Source organism: Protopterus annectens, chromosome 1.part2 (assembly GCF_019279795.1).
Source record: "Protopterus annectens isolate FY-2018-M chromosome 1.part2, PAN1.0, whole genome shotgun sequence".
NCBI classification, from domain to species: Eukaryota; Metazoa; Chordata; order Ceratodontiformes; family Protopteridae; genus Protopterus; species Protopterus annectens.
The window spans coordinates 188,198,381-188,212,167 of NC_056727.1; positions in this window are offsets into that span (position 1 = coordinate 188,198,381).

The following is a 13,787-nucleotide window of genomic DNA, read 5'->3' on the forward strand; positions in this document are numbered from 1 at the left end:
ATACAACAACACTACTCACACTCTGTCTGTAGTTCTGGAACCTCCTACAGATATGTAGCTGGCCTGAGTGTGCAGGTTCTCTTGTAAGAGGTATTGCTACCTGCTGTCTGTAACACTGCTGCCCACACACATGAAGGATGTCCACCATACAGGAAAGGTAAAGGGACCACATGATATATGGATTTATAGTAGTTGGTTGCCATGACAGTGGTAATTGGAAGTGCTACACAGCATGCTGCATGCAGGTACCAAGTGGAGGAATCTGACTGGTGCAGAAACCATCACCAAATTATGTGCATCACCTACAAAATCCATGATGCAATCTATTCAAAGCAGCTCAATCCATTTACTGGAGAGAGACCAAGATAGATAGAGAGAGAGAGTGAGTGAAAGTCAAAAACAAACACAACAAAAAAAAATCCATCCAGCAAACTATCCAGAAGAGACATCATTCCCACAAAAGATATGTGAAGTATATATGCATGTAATTGACTGTAGTACTTGGTCCATAATAATGGGATAGATGATGTGGAATGATTTATATGTGCCATAAGGTGTTGTTGTTGTAATGATGTTCAGCTGAGCAACTGCTATGGACAATAGTGTCTGTCGCTGTGAGTAGTGAGCCATACCCATCAACTGTGCAGAGCAGCACTGACTGACAAGATGTAAGTCATCATAGTATGTGTTGTGTAATGGGAAGCATGTTTATTCCTGTGTCCAATAGCTGGTGGTGGAAGTAATGCCATAATGATGGACACATGGGTTCCACAGCCCACCTTTTGCAGGATACTCAGGTTAATCTGTATTGTAGCATGCTGGGATGCCATAGATTCATAGGTTCATACTAGGCTATCTGCCCTAGGGCATTTATAAGCCTAGCCAGAGTATGTTTGGCTTTCGCCACCCATTTTAAATTAATTTTGCTATGCCCCTTTTCGAGGTTAGTATACTGTGCCTCTGTCTAACAGTGACACAGAAGTGATACCCAGGGTAAACCTACGATCTCCCATCCACTCATCAAGATTCCTCTTGAAAAGAGAAAATGAGGGACTCTGCCTAACCTGGACTGGGATTTTATTCCAGAGTGAAGGGAGCCTCTGGGTTATGAATCTGTCCCTCCAGCATGTCCTATTTATTTCAGTGCTGAGGTTCAAGTCTCTCGAGCGTGTAGCTCGATGGGATTTGGATTTTTTGAGGTGCAGCATGTCCCTTAATTCCGGGTTGGACATGGCCTTATACGTCAGGCACAGGTCACCTCTGAGCAGGCGGTATGCCACTGAGTAGAGCTGGAGTTTCTTTAACCGGCAGCATATGGCATCTGTTTGTGCCCTTTGATCCTCTTGGTGAGGTACTTTTGGGGTCTTTCCAGTTGCTGCAGGTGTTTGGTAAGGTACATCCCAAAGGGGCATTGTACTCAATTATGGGCCTGATGAGGGATGAGTAAAGAGGCACGATGACCTCCCTAATCTAGATGTGAATCCCTTCATGATTAGGTGGGCTATATAAAATGTTTTTCTAACCACTTTGGCCACGTGGTTGTCAAATGAGAGATTGCTATCAACTTGGGTCCCCAGGTCCCTAATTACTTCTTCTGTACTTAATGGATTACCACCTATGTGGTAATTTGTGGGCACTGTTTTTGCCAAAGGGATGACTATACACTTTTGGCGTTTAGCTTGAGGCCATGGCTCTGGCACCAGTTGTCTGTTTCTATGAGGCCCTTTTGGAGGATGCTTGTGTTGGCTGGAGAGTCGATTATGGCGCCCAGTTTGCAGTCATCTGCGAACTTGGTCAGCCACAGTCCTTCCGTGTTGGCCTGTACCTCCAAGAAATATATACCAAACAAGAGAGGTCCCAGGACTGAGCCTTGTGGGACGCCACTTGTAACTGGTTTGGAGTCTGACATGGCTCCAGCAATTCTAACCATGTGGGTTCTGTCCTTGAGCCAGTTTGCAACCCATCTAGTGACATAGGGGTTTATATTTAAGCTGGTGAGCTTATCATAGATATGTAATACGGTTACCTGCAATTTGGCCCTACATATACCCCCTAATGTCAGGCTGTGTCCATATGTGGCACCTGTCTGTGTTGTAGCAAGGCAGAATAGTGCAGCTGTGCAGGAAGGTGTTGTGAGATTGTGGACCTGTTGTCTGAATGTACCCCATATACAGGTATGCATATGTGTATGTATATATATATATATATATATATATATATATATATATATATATATATATATATACATGTATGTCCACAAATATACAGATACCCATGTGTAGACATAATATACATAAACACATATATAAATCATATATATCTACACACACACACATATATATATATGTATATATATATATATATATATATATATATATATATATATATATATATATATATATACCTATATGCACATGCCTACATATATACAAACACACACACAAACATATATGTATGTAAATACATGTCCCCTATAGTACTACCACAGTGCTGCATGCTATGTGCAAGTGAACAGCACACATAGTAATACACACAGATATCTACAGCTGTCAGTGTGTGCAACTTGGCTGGGTATGTCACATGTGAACTCCTTGTTGGGACCACATTGCTCTTGTCTGTGAAGTAGGGAATGAGAATATGGGGAAGTATGGCAGGTATAGTTGTGGAGGTGGTGAGGGTTGGTAGATATAGAGGAAAGTCTACAGGGGTGGTATGTGACACACATTCATAGATTCATAGGTAGGTACTAGGCTATTGGCCCTAGGGCCTATATAAGCCTAGCCAAAAGGTACCCTGGCTTTCGCCACCCAAGAAAATTATTTTCCTGTGCTACTGTTGAGAAGAGCCACAGAAGTGATCCCCGGGGTGAATTTCCTTTCTCCCATCCAATCATCAAGATTTTTCTTGAAGAGTGCTAATGAGGAGCTTCATTTGATATAGATAGGTAGTTTGTTCCAGCGTATGGGAAGTCTCTGGGACAGAAATCTATCCCTCCATCATGTTCTGTTTATTGTGGTGACAAGGTTTAGGTCCCTAGAGTGTGTAGTTCATAGGGATTGTGATTTCTTTAAGTGCAGCATGTCTAAAAGCTCTGGGTTTGACATAACTTTGTGTGTTAGGCAGAAATCGCCTCTGAGAAGGCGATATGTGATGGAGTAAAGCTGCAGTTTTTTGAGACGGTCTGCGTAGGGCATCTGTTTGAGGCTGGTAATCCTCTTTGTGAGGTATTTCTGTGGCCTTTCCAGTTGTTGTAGATGTCTTGTGAGGTACATACCAAAAGGGGCATTGCACTCTATAATGGGTCTAATGATTGATGAGTAGAGGGGAACAATGACCTCTTTTATCCTGGATGAGAAACCTTTTGTGATGAGGTGTGCCACGTAGAAGGATTTCCTGACTACTGTGGCGATGTAATTATCAAAGGAGAGACTACTATTCACCTGTGTCCCAAGGTCTCTTATCACACTTTCAGTGTTAAGTAGACTACTGCCTATGTGGTAGTTCATGGGTACAGAGTTTTTACCAAAGGGGATGACAATGCACTTTTTGGCAATGAGCTTGAGGCCATGGCTTTGACACCAGGCATCTGTCTCAGTAAGGACCTTTTGTAGGATGTCCACATCTTTTGGAGTTTTGATTATGGCTCCTAGTTTGCAGTCATCTGTGAACTTCATTAGCCAAAGACCTTCTGTGTTGGCCTGTACTTCAGAGAAGCAGATACCAAACAGGAGAGGACCCAGGACTGAACCCTGTGGTACTCCACTTGTCACTGGTCTGAAGTTGGATTTGGAGTCTGCCACTATCACAGTGTGGGTTCTGTCAAAGAGCAAGTTGGCAACCCATCTTGTGACATAGGGATTTATACCTAGTTTAGTGAGTTTATCTATAATTCCAGAGTGGGGGATGGTGGTGAAAGGCTTGGCGAGTTCTAGATAGGCTGTGTGAACCACCTTACCCTCATCTATGGCTTTCGTGACTGCTTCAAAGAAGTCTATCAGGTTTAGGAGACATGATCTGCCTTTTACAAACCCAAACTGGGTGGGGTCCTGAGTTTGGAGATTACCAATGTCATTGTTTATAGTTCCATAATGATACATTCCATAGCCTTGGTGACCAGGCTCATTAGGCTAATGGGGCAGTAGTTTCCAGGGTCTGTGGTAGCTCCCCCTTTGTGGAGTGGGATAACCGTCACTTTGCACCATTCAGTGGGCACATAGCCTGAGGTGAGGCTATGATTGAATATGGTACTTAGGTGGGGTGCCAGTTATTTCTGTAGTTCATGTAGAACACAGCCTGGGATGTTGTCAGGTCCCATGGATGCTGTGTTCTTGGCTTTGGATAGTGTGTTTTTTACCTGGGCAGCCATGATTACAGGAACTTGCCATTCTTCTGGTACAGAGCTGGGCCCTTTAGGGGATGACAGGGGGGTAAAGTTAGCACTGAACCTATCTGCCAGGATGTTGGCAATATCAGTTTGTTCTGTATATTTAGTGCCATTGTGCTGTAACTCAGAGCAGATCTGAGTGTTGCCATTGAGATTCTTGACATAGCTATAGAATGCTTTGTGGTTGTCTTTAGAGTCAGTGGCAATTTTGTTTTCATGACTAGCTTTGGAGGATTTTATGAGGGATCTCAGCTTCTTACTGAGGCTGACCAGGGAGTTTCTCCAATCATGGGATTTTACTCTTCTTTGCAACAGTTTCTTTCTTCTGTTGTAGAGTTTGTTTATGGCAGGGGACCACCAGATTGGCTTCCTTTTTTTGGAGGATAGCATCTTGGTTCTGTTAGGGATTGCATGATCCATGCACTCGTGTAAGTGCTTATAAAGTGCATTTGTGCAGGATTCAGCAGTCATACCTCTATTGTCCATCACCATGGGTGTCGTGAAGTTTGCCACTTCTGTCTTAAGAAACGTGAAGTTAGCAATGAAGAATTTTTTTACTGTGGTTTCCCTAATGGGGGTGGGGGAGGGATGTGGACGTCTAGGGTGATTAGCTTGTGGTCGGATCTGACCAACGAAGAATTGATCTCTGGTGTGGAGCACCGGTTGCCCATGTTGGTAATAACCAGCTCTAGGATATTGCTTCCCCTGGTGGGGGTGTGGATAAGTTGATCCAAGGCATTGGAATTTATGAATTCCAGAAAATGTTGAGCACAAGAGTTGGTACATGAGTAGGTTTCCCAGTTAATGGTAGGGTAGTTGAAATCACCAATTATTAGGGTGTTAGGTTGTACCCTAATATTTTCCAGTGTATCAAAAAATGAGGATCGGGAATCCTGGGACATGGTGGGGGATCTGTAGCAAGCTACAATTTGGATTGAGTTCTTGCCCAGAGTTAGTTGCACTTGAATAATCTCGGATGCATTATGCTGAGCAACTAGCCTGGAGGTGTGGATATCCTTAATGAATATGGACACGCCTCTGCCTTTAGTGTTTCGGTCCAGGTTAGGTGGCCGAAAGGTGTGGTATGAATTATAGCCTGGTACTGCAGGGGTACTCTCTGGAGCCTTGAACCAGGTCTCTGTCACTGCACAGATGTCAATGTTCTCCATTTTAAGGAGTGCCTCGAGTAAGTGCATTTTGAGGTTTAGACTTCTAGCATTGAGTTGCAATACCCTCAGATTCTTCTTGCTTGCATCTGTTACGGTGGTGAATTTGTCATTTGAACCTTGCCTAAAAAAGGCACTATAAGGGTGGCTGGAGCCTTAGCCAGTATCTGGAATCCCAGGGGTGACAGGTGCAGGCCATCTCTGGCAAAGCAATGTGGTTTGTCGATCATGTCAGCACAGACAGACAGATACTAGATCCCCTAAGAATGACACCAGAAGCTTAGCTAATTGTTGAAGTCAATCATTTTGTCTTTGTACTGTGGTAACATTCTGGGTGATGGCAGGATGCTATTCAGGGCTAGGGTCATACCTGTCTGGGCTACAAGGTCGGACAGCTCCTCCATGTCCCTTTTCATGTAGTCCAAGGAGGTACGTCTCAGGTCATTCACACCAACATGGACAATAACAGAGTCATATTTGTACTTGTTGTGGAGTGACCTGAGTGCATGCGTTATGTAGCAGATCCTGGCACCCGACAGGCAGCTGACAGTAACTTTCTCCTTGTTTAGCCTGGTGAGTGGAACATCAGTGTGCCTGACTATAGAGTCACCTATGGACTAGAGTGTTGGGTACGTTGTTATGCCTTATGGGCTGTGGTTGAGTGGCACACTGAGTTTGTGGGCTATGTATCATTTGGGTTGTGTTGGGGGGTGGAGGTTGCTTGTGTTTCTGCTTTGGAGGTCCCTGTTGCTTGGGCATTTTTTTACTGAGAGCCTCCACGAATGTGGTGTGTGTTTTATTTTTCTATGTGTGTGTTTTGGTGGTGTAGGTTTTGAGGGACCATGTGCTGAGTGTGGTGTGGTGCAAGTGTTTACCTTCTCCTCTTGACTGTCTAGTCCAGTCTTAGGTGAAGAGAGCTTTGCTTCCAGTTTGGCTATATAAGTGCATCTCTCACAGGTTGTAGTGTTGGGTGGTAGGAGGAGAGGGTTGTCTGTGTACATGAGGCAATTACTGCATTGCCCTAAGATGCCCAGATTCATCAGGTAGACAGGAAAAAACACCGGGAGCTGACGCTTAGAAATGCCTGGATAGGTGCTTATTTGTTAAGTACTAGAAACTGTTTTCTTCTAGACAGTGAGGAAAGCTGAGTGCTGTAGTAATTTGTAGCTTATTTAGTGCTTACAATAAGTTCTGAACAAGTGCTGAGCTCAAAGAAACAGACTTGAGTGCTGAAACAAAAAAATTGGCTAGTTCTAAGAAACAAAATTAAGCTAGAAGGCTTCTCTCCAACACAGAAAGGCTTGGGGGCTTAGAAGCCCACAAATAGTCCTAAACACAGCAAATCTGTATCCAGACTAGACTACCCACAGGAAAGGCAGGAAACAAAGCTTAGATTTTTTTTTTTTTTTTTTTTAGTGGAAAGAGAGAAAGGAGGAGCAGAAACTAAGCTGATTGGCCTTCTCAAATGTTCTCCCTGTATTAGGTAGAATGAGGTAATGACACTAGACTGGGAGGAGGGTCCCAGATCAAACTTACAGTAGGGGTGGGCAACTGCAAAGCCACCAACTATAAGAACAGCATACCAATAAGGAGGGAGTGTGGGAAACAAACTGCAGAAATGTTTCTCACAGCAGAAAAGCAGCAGTGAACCTTTAAATGAAAGTTTTAAACAGCTAAAGGAGCCGCTAGAGAAAGCTTTTAACTGCAAACAAGTTATCAGAATCAAACAACCCAACAGATGTTTAATAAAAGTGGACAATTTCCAGTTAACACCTCACACACAGTGAAACTAGCTAGAAAAATATACAGTACACAAAGTGCTATAAATAACTCAAAAGAATAAGCAAAAAAACAGGATACTTAATGTTATATATTATAGATCTGAGTTTGCTCAGTGTCCTTCCTTCGATTAGCTCAGTGTGAAATGGCAGAAACACTCACAACTTAACTTCTTAGGTAACAGAAAGTTGAAACCTGAGACAACTTTTAAGAAAGAAAAAGCTCAAAAGAACCAATGAGGTGCTTAGTCTAAGCTGTAGTCCAGGTGACCTCAGTCAGCCAATGACCTTAAACAATTCTCTCTCAGTGAAATGCCTGATGGCTTTGGCTAAACCAAGATGTCCCTGAATATGTGCTCAGACACACAGCCTCCACAAACACTAGGCCCAAATACAAGCCTGAATATGGACAATGCTACAAATACCCACACTACATAGAAACAAACTGCAGAAATGTTTCTCACAGCAGAAAAGCAGCAGTGAGCCTTTGAATGAAAGTTTTAAACAGTAAACACCCTGGATGGTGTGTGTCATCTGTGATGTGGAATCCCCATGGGCCCCAATATGGGCACAATGAGAACAAGTCTCCCATCCACTGCTACTTACAACAGCAGTCCATGTCCTGAACGTGCCTGGTCTGGAAGCTAAGCAGGAGGAGCATGTGTATCCTGTGAATGTGTACTGGGTGCCTTAAGGTGATGTAGCAAATCCCACATGTGTCTGTGGAGCCCGTTATGGAACAGACCTTGGACCTGACCTCGGGGGACAAGATCATGTCTATGTGTGCCCCTGGGGGGGCAACATCCCCTGAGCTGATTCCACCTAGAATTATTATTCTAGTATTGCTAGACCAGTACATGAGGAGGCCCCAGGGTGGGTCCCACATGTGATGTGGCCTGGTAACATGGGCAGATGAGTTTGATGAGGTGATTCTGCTGGCCAGTAGTACATAAACATGCTATTGTGTCACTGTTATAGAACAAATGTGGGTAGTAATAGTCTACACAATCCTGGAGCATGTCCAACAGCATGCATAGATATCCCCAATAATGCAGAATGTCAGATGTGCAGCAATCACATAGCAAGCATACCACAGACATATATGAAACCATAGTGGCCCTGACAATGGCATGCAGCTGAATAGTCTGTAACAGGCCAGCAATGATAGTGTCCACACAGGGAATATGGCTACAAACACATTGCACAAAGTGTGGTACAATACAATATTTGTCCCACTGGTGAGTAAGCTGTAACCATACCTGTTGAGTTGTGTGTACAGTTTGTTGTCGCTGATATGGTGGGGGGTGACAGTGATGTGTATTAAGAATTGTGGTAACCTTGTGTGTTGCATGACTTGCTCACACCTGTTTCCATCTTTATGTCTTTCAGGCAAGATGTCACATGGAAGGTTGCCAGCTTACTCATCTGCTGAGAACGACATTGTGGTAAACCACCTAATCCAGCACTACCCTGTCTTGTTTGGCTGAGCTTCCCATGAGCAGCAGGAATGGACCGCCCTATGGAATGACCTAGTCCACAGGGTCAATGATGTCAGACTGCACAACCGCAGTTATGAGGAGGTCCGGCATGATTGTTCTGACCTGCTTCGCAATGCCCGTCGGCATACTGCTGCCATCCGAGGGGATCACCTCGCAACAGGGGGGGCCATGCCATCCATTTCCCCTGACACATGTGGAGGAGCTCTTATCCAGCCTTGTGGCACCTGCCCGTCCGCATAGCCAACAACTGCCAGACACCATGGTTGAGGTGGGTGCTACCCACACACCGGCTGAGCAGCATGCAGGTAAGGCCACAGGACACATCAGTAGACCACTGTTGTGTATATATCTGCATCTGTACAGGTAGATCATGCATATCTTACATGTCGTAGATATAGTTTGTTGCTGCATAGAAGTGATAAACAGATGTGCATATGTGGTAGTACTGTGGACATGTACTGTTGATGTATTGTAATGCTGCACCCACCCTGTAGCAATGACACAGGTGTGGCGACTGACTTTGCATGTCTCAGCCACTTATGTAGATCCTTCTGGTATACCGCCATGACCTACAGTAGGGACATGTTTGAAACATTACCCGTATACAGTGCATCTCCAGTGTATATACCTGTAGGACAATGGCAACTATTGCAGAGTTACACTATGGCATAACGTATTACTGTAGTCCACATTATCAGCTGGGACTAGGCTGTAACATGTGGTGTTCAGTGTATGGGACACTGCAAACTGACACACATGTGTAGGCCTTACTTGTCAAGCATCTGCAAAAAGGTTGTAGGTGGGGAGTGTCATCATGACACACCAGTGCACTGCAGCAGGGATCCTAAGGATGCTAAGAATGGCTGTATCTGCACATAGTCAGGTTCAGGATCTGTGGCAAACGTAACCCAGCTCCCACAGCAATAGTGATGGCAGTGTGTGAACACCAGGGAATTTGCACGAGTAGACCTTGCAATCATGCAGATTAGGGGGAAACGTGTAGGGCAGACTGAACATACACTGGCAAATGCAGATGGCCCATGCTAGTATACCTCTGCCAGGAGTAGTGACTGCTGTAGTGCACATAACAATAGGTGCAACAAACTGTCATGATAAGGGTGTGAAGACATATACCCACATGGAGTGTATGCATCGTGGTCAGCATCTGCACACCTGACACATTCCATAAACACTGCATGTGAAAGCAGAGGACATATAACACATGTACTGTTAATATATGCGGTGATGTGGTCCCATGGCAGATCAAGGAAGGGTGCATCATATCAATAAGGGTGTGTACACTCCCCATATCCATGGTATGCTCTGAGGGTTGTCAGTGTAATAGTATTGGATTGGTCATACATGGTCCACTGATGTTGAGAGCTGTAAATCAGATATCAGGCATTCACAAATTACATCTGTCCATATATTGTCCCAGGAATGTGTTACTGAAAAACATAGGGGCTGGGAGCATTATAGCTGACATAACTGACACAGTACTACACATTCAGCAATGGGTTGTACACCTGTGAGGTGTGGTGCACAGTACATGGCAGGGTGCAGAACAGGTGCACAGTAATACTGTGTACATGGGTGCAGTGGTATCCAGGGGAAGGGGCATCACCTAGTAACACAACACATGCATCACACAATTGTATAATGTTGCTAGCATGGATTGACTATAACTACACTGCATGCTGTTGTGTACCATATGTTATGCATGTTGACAGATGGGTAATAGGAGGACTGTGTGTACTATCATTGTGCAACCTCACCTCTATGTGTGTGTGCATCCTGGTGGGTGGTTAGTTTGTCTGTAGGGTCATTCTGGTGAAGTGGAGGGAGGTTGATGCATGTAGGATGCGTGTGTGCATGTGTGTGTTTGTGTGGGTGTCCATGTATGCACATGTGGGATTGTGGGGTTATTCATACAGCAGCACCTCCCTTTAGGATCGTGCAGTACATGGACATGAACTGCCACATGACACAATAGGAATACTTGTCATGTATGTAATCACAGGACAGCTGATAGTATAATAAGGTCTGTAGCATGGAACAGGCATTGAGAGGGAAGGTAGACCCGGGTATACCCTTAATATCACATTCAGCAGAGAGGTTACTGACAACCCACATATGGAGCACTACAGATGCATTAGGGAATTACTAGACAACACCAGGGAGTGTATCCATATATTAAAGTTATCACATGATAGGCTGATTGAACAGCATATCTGGCATGTACTGAGCAATACATACACATGACACTCCAGTGCATGATATTATGGAGTGAACATAGTAGCCCCTTACATATAGGGTCCATGCTCATGATGCCTGGGTGAACACTGAATGACAGCAGTGAGACCATGTAACACCACTCCACTCAGGTCAGGGAGGTAATGGAGTAACAGGTATTGTGTTGTGATCACTTGTCTAGGCATTTGGAGGAATGCTACATTAATGAGTGGTATCAATGAGTGTATGTTACCAAGTGTGATGCAGGATGGAGAACGCATGGGAATATACATGGCACTGTCTGTATAGTCACGGACAGGTAGTTATTAAGGTGGCGTGTGTGTGTGTGTGTGTGTGTGTGTGTGTGTGTGTGTGTGTGTGTGTGTGTGTGTATGGTTATGCAATGCTGTACAGGTCTTAAAGTGTGTTTATAGTTTTCCAGCACAAGTGGAGAGGTGGATCAGGGTCCCTCCTGCATGCAATCTGATGTTGGTGTCCATACAGACACCAAAGATGATGATAGTACTGCTGAGGCACATGTAGCGTTGTCAGGGGCCGAAACAGCACCAACATTTGACATCCCCCTTTTAGCCACCCCAACCCCGCACACAGTTTCAGTGGCTATAGATACCCCATCACAAGTGGCCATAGCAGAGGGACAGCTGGAATTTGGTGGCAGGGCACAGGAAAGTGTGGTAACCATGCCTACTGTGTCTGGTCACAGCAGGCATAGCCAGATGTCCGGCAGGGCATCACATAGGTAGATGTCTCAGGGTGCTCGTGGTAGGGCTGCTGGTCATCATGCCCCTGGCAGATGTGACACAACTGGTACCAGCAGGCAGATGTTTCAGGCTGTCATGGTGGCACAGCCATGTATAGAATGTTACACCAGACAGGACCTGAGACTGCAAGGGGCTGGTCTCACAAATGCAAGCGACAACTTCCATGAACTGTCTGGTGCCATCCGTGCATATACTGAGCTCATGGATAGATGGTCTGGTGAGATGATGGTCCTCATTGACTGTGGTTTGTCCGTGCTTCAACGTGTGATGGGAGTGCAGTGATGGCTGTGTGGATGTATGTCAGCAATGCCAATAGCTGGCAGTCAATGTGGATGTGCTAGGACACCAAGGGGCTCCTGTAGTGGCGGTACCAGCCCCAGCACTGTGGGGGGGGGGTTCTGTCCACAGCACACTACAGCAGGCCATGAGCACGTGAACCTGGCCAGTCCCAGGAGGGACCCGGTTCCAGCAGACATCTGTCATCATCAGGGATAGAGTAGCACATTGAGGCCTATACCTGGATGTGCCCATGGAACCCCTGGCAGGCACAGTCCATGTGTCCATGGCTGGAGGCAGTGAACTGCACACCCTGCCAGGTATGGTCTGCTGTTGTCCATAAACACCTGTGTAGGGCAGCCACAAGGCAGAACTATGTGCATGCATACCCACATACTATACGAACACTCCTAGGGCAATCCCATACTTATACACACCACATCACCAAGCCCAATTCACCTCATTACACCCCTCACACACATGGTGTCAAATGTATGGCCCACCCTCGGCCTCTGGCAAACCAACAACACACCCTGTACATATGATGATACCTGTGCCACATCCCTGTCATCCATACCATCGATGCAGGGACAGGCTAATATGGTTCTGATGCACACGGTGACTGTACTACAATGTACCATAGTACTGCAGTGTAACATGTTGTCAGGCGTAAAGTGTAATGCATATATGTCAGGTAGTGTAGCCATCCAGCAATGATGCATTATAGCTGTTCGTAACACTGGTTGATCATGGTCTCTATAATGTTATCCATTTGTGCTGTAGGTGTACATGTGTCAGCATGAGGATGGTCTGCAGTCATATTCTACAACGGGGTATGGCACTGTGGTGACACCACGGCTGTGACATATCTGGGGTACAGTTGAACACATGTCACAGGTTTGTATAACAGTTATTGTCCATGCCACATGGACAGGTGACCCGCTGGGACGTGTATAATATGCAACCTGATATAAACCCATCCACATACATGCACACTCTTACTTGGCAACATTGGGACTAGACCCCCACCTAGGTATGTAGTGATACTGAAGTGTCTGGCTTTCATTGCACACACCACACAGCGTTTAGGGTGAAGTGTGTTCCAGGTTACATGTTACATGCAGAACATCCCCAGACATGTACAGTATGCTAACGGGGGGTGTAATGGGTGCATATGGACAATACATAGTGTGACATACCTTCATATACACATTAGCAGACACATAACAGGCAGACACACATCTGAGAAACCTAGGCCTATCGCTGCTAACTGACTTGCCTGTGTGTCCAATGTGTTAAAGGTAGGCTGCACACAGCACATGCATAACTGGACTGGATTGTAGTATCAGTTACCTGTATGGTTGATGGTGACAGTGATAACCATAAAGTGGTACATGGGTCATGTACCAGGTGTGCCCTAGTGTAATGACAGTGTACACAGCACCCACATCCCCCAGTGAATATTGTACTCTCTGAAACCCATGATGAAACTCTGACATACCCACCATCACACATTGCCCACAACCGCGATACAACCCACTGTATATCCCAACAGTGGTACTAAAGGGATAGGCATCTAATACACATGACACAGGCATAGTAGGGTGTTGCATTGTCATGCCTCACCTATGGGCAGCAACAACACTACTGTGTGGCAATGGGTATTGTAA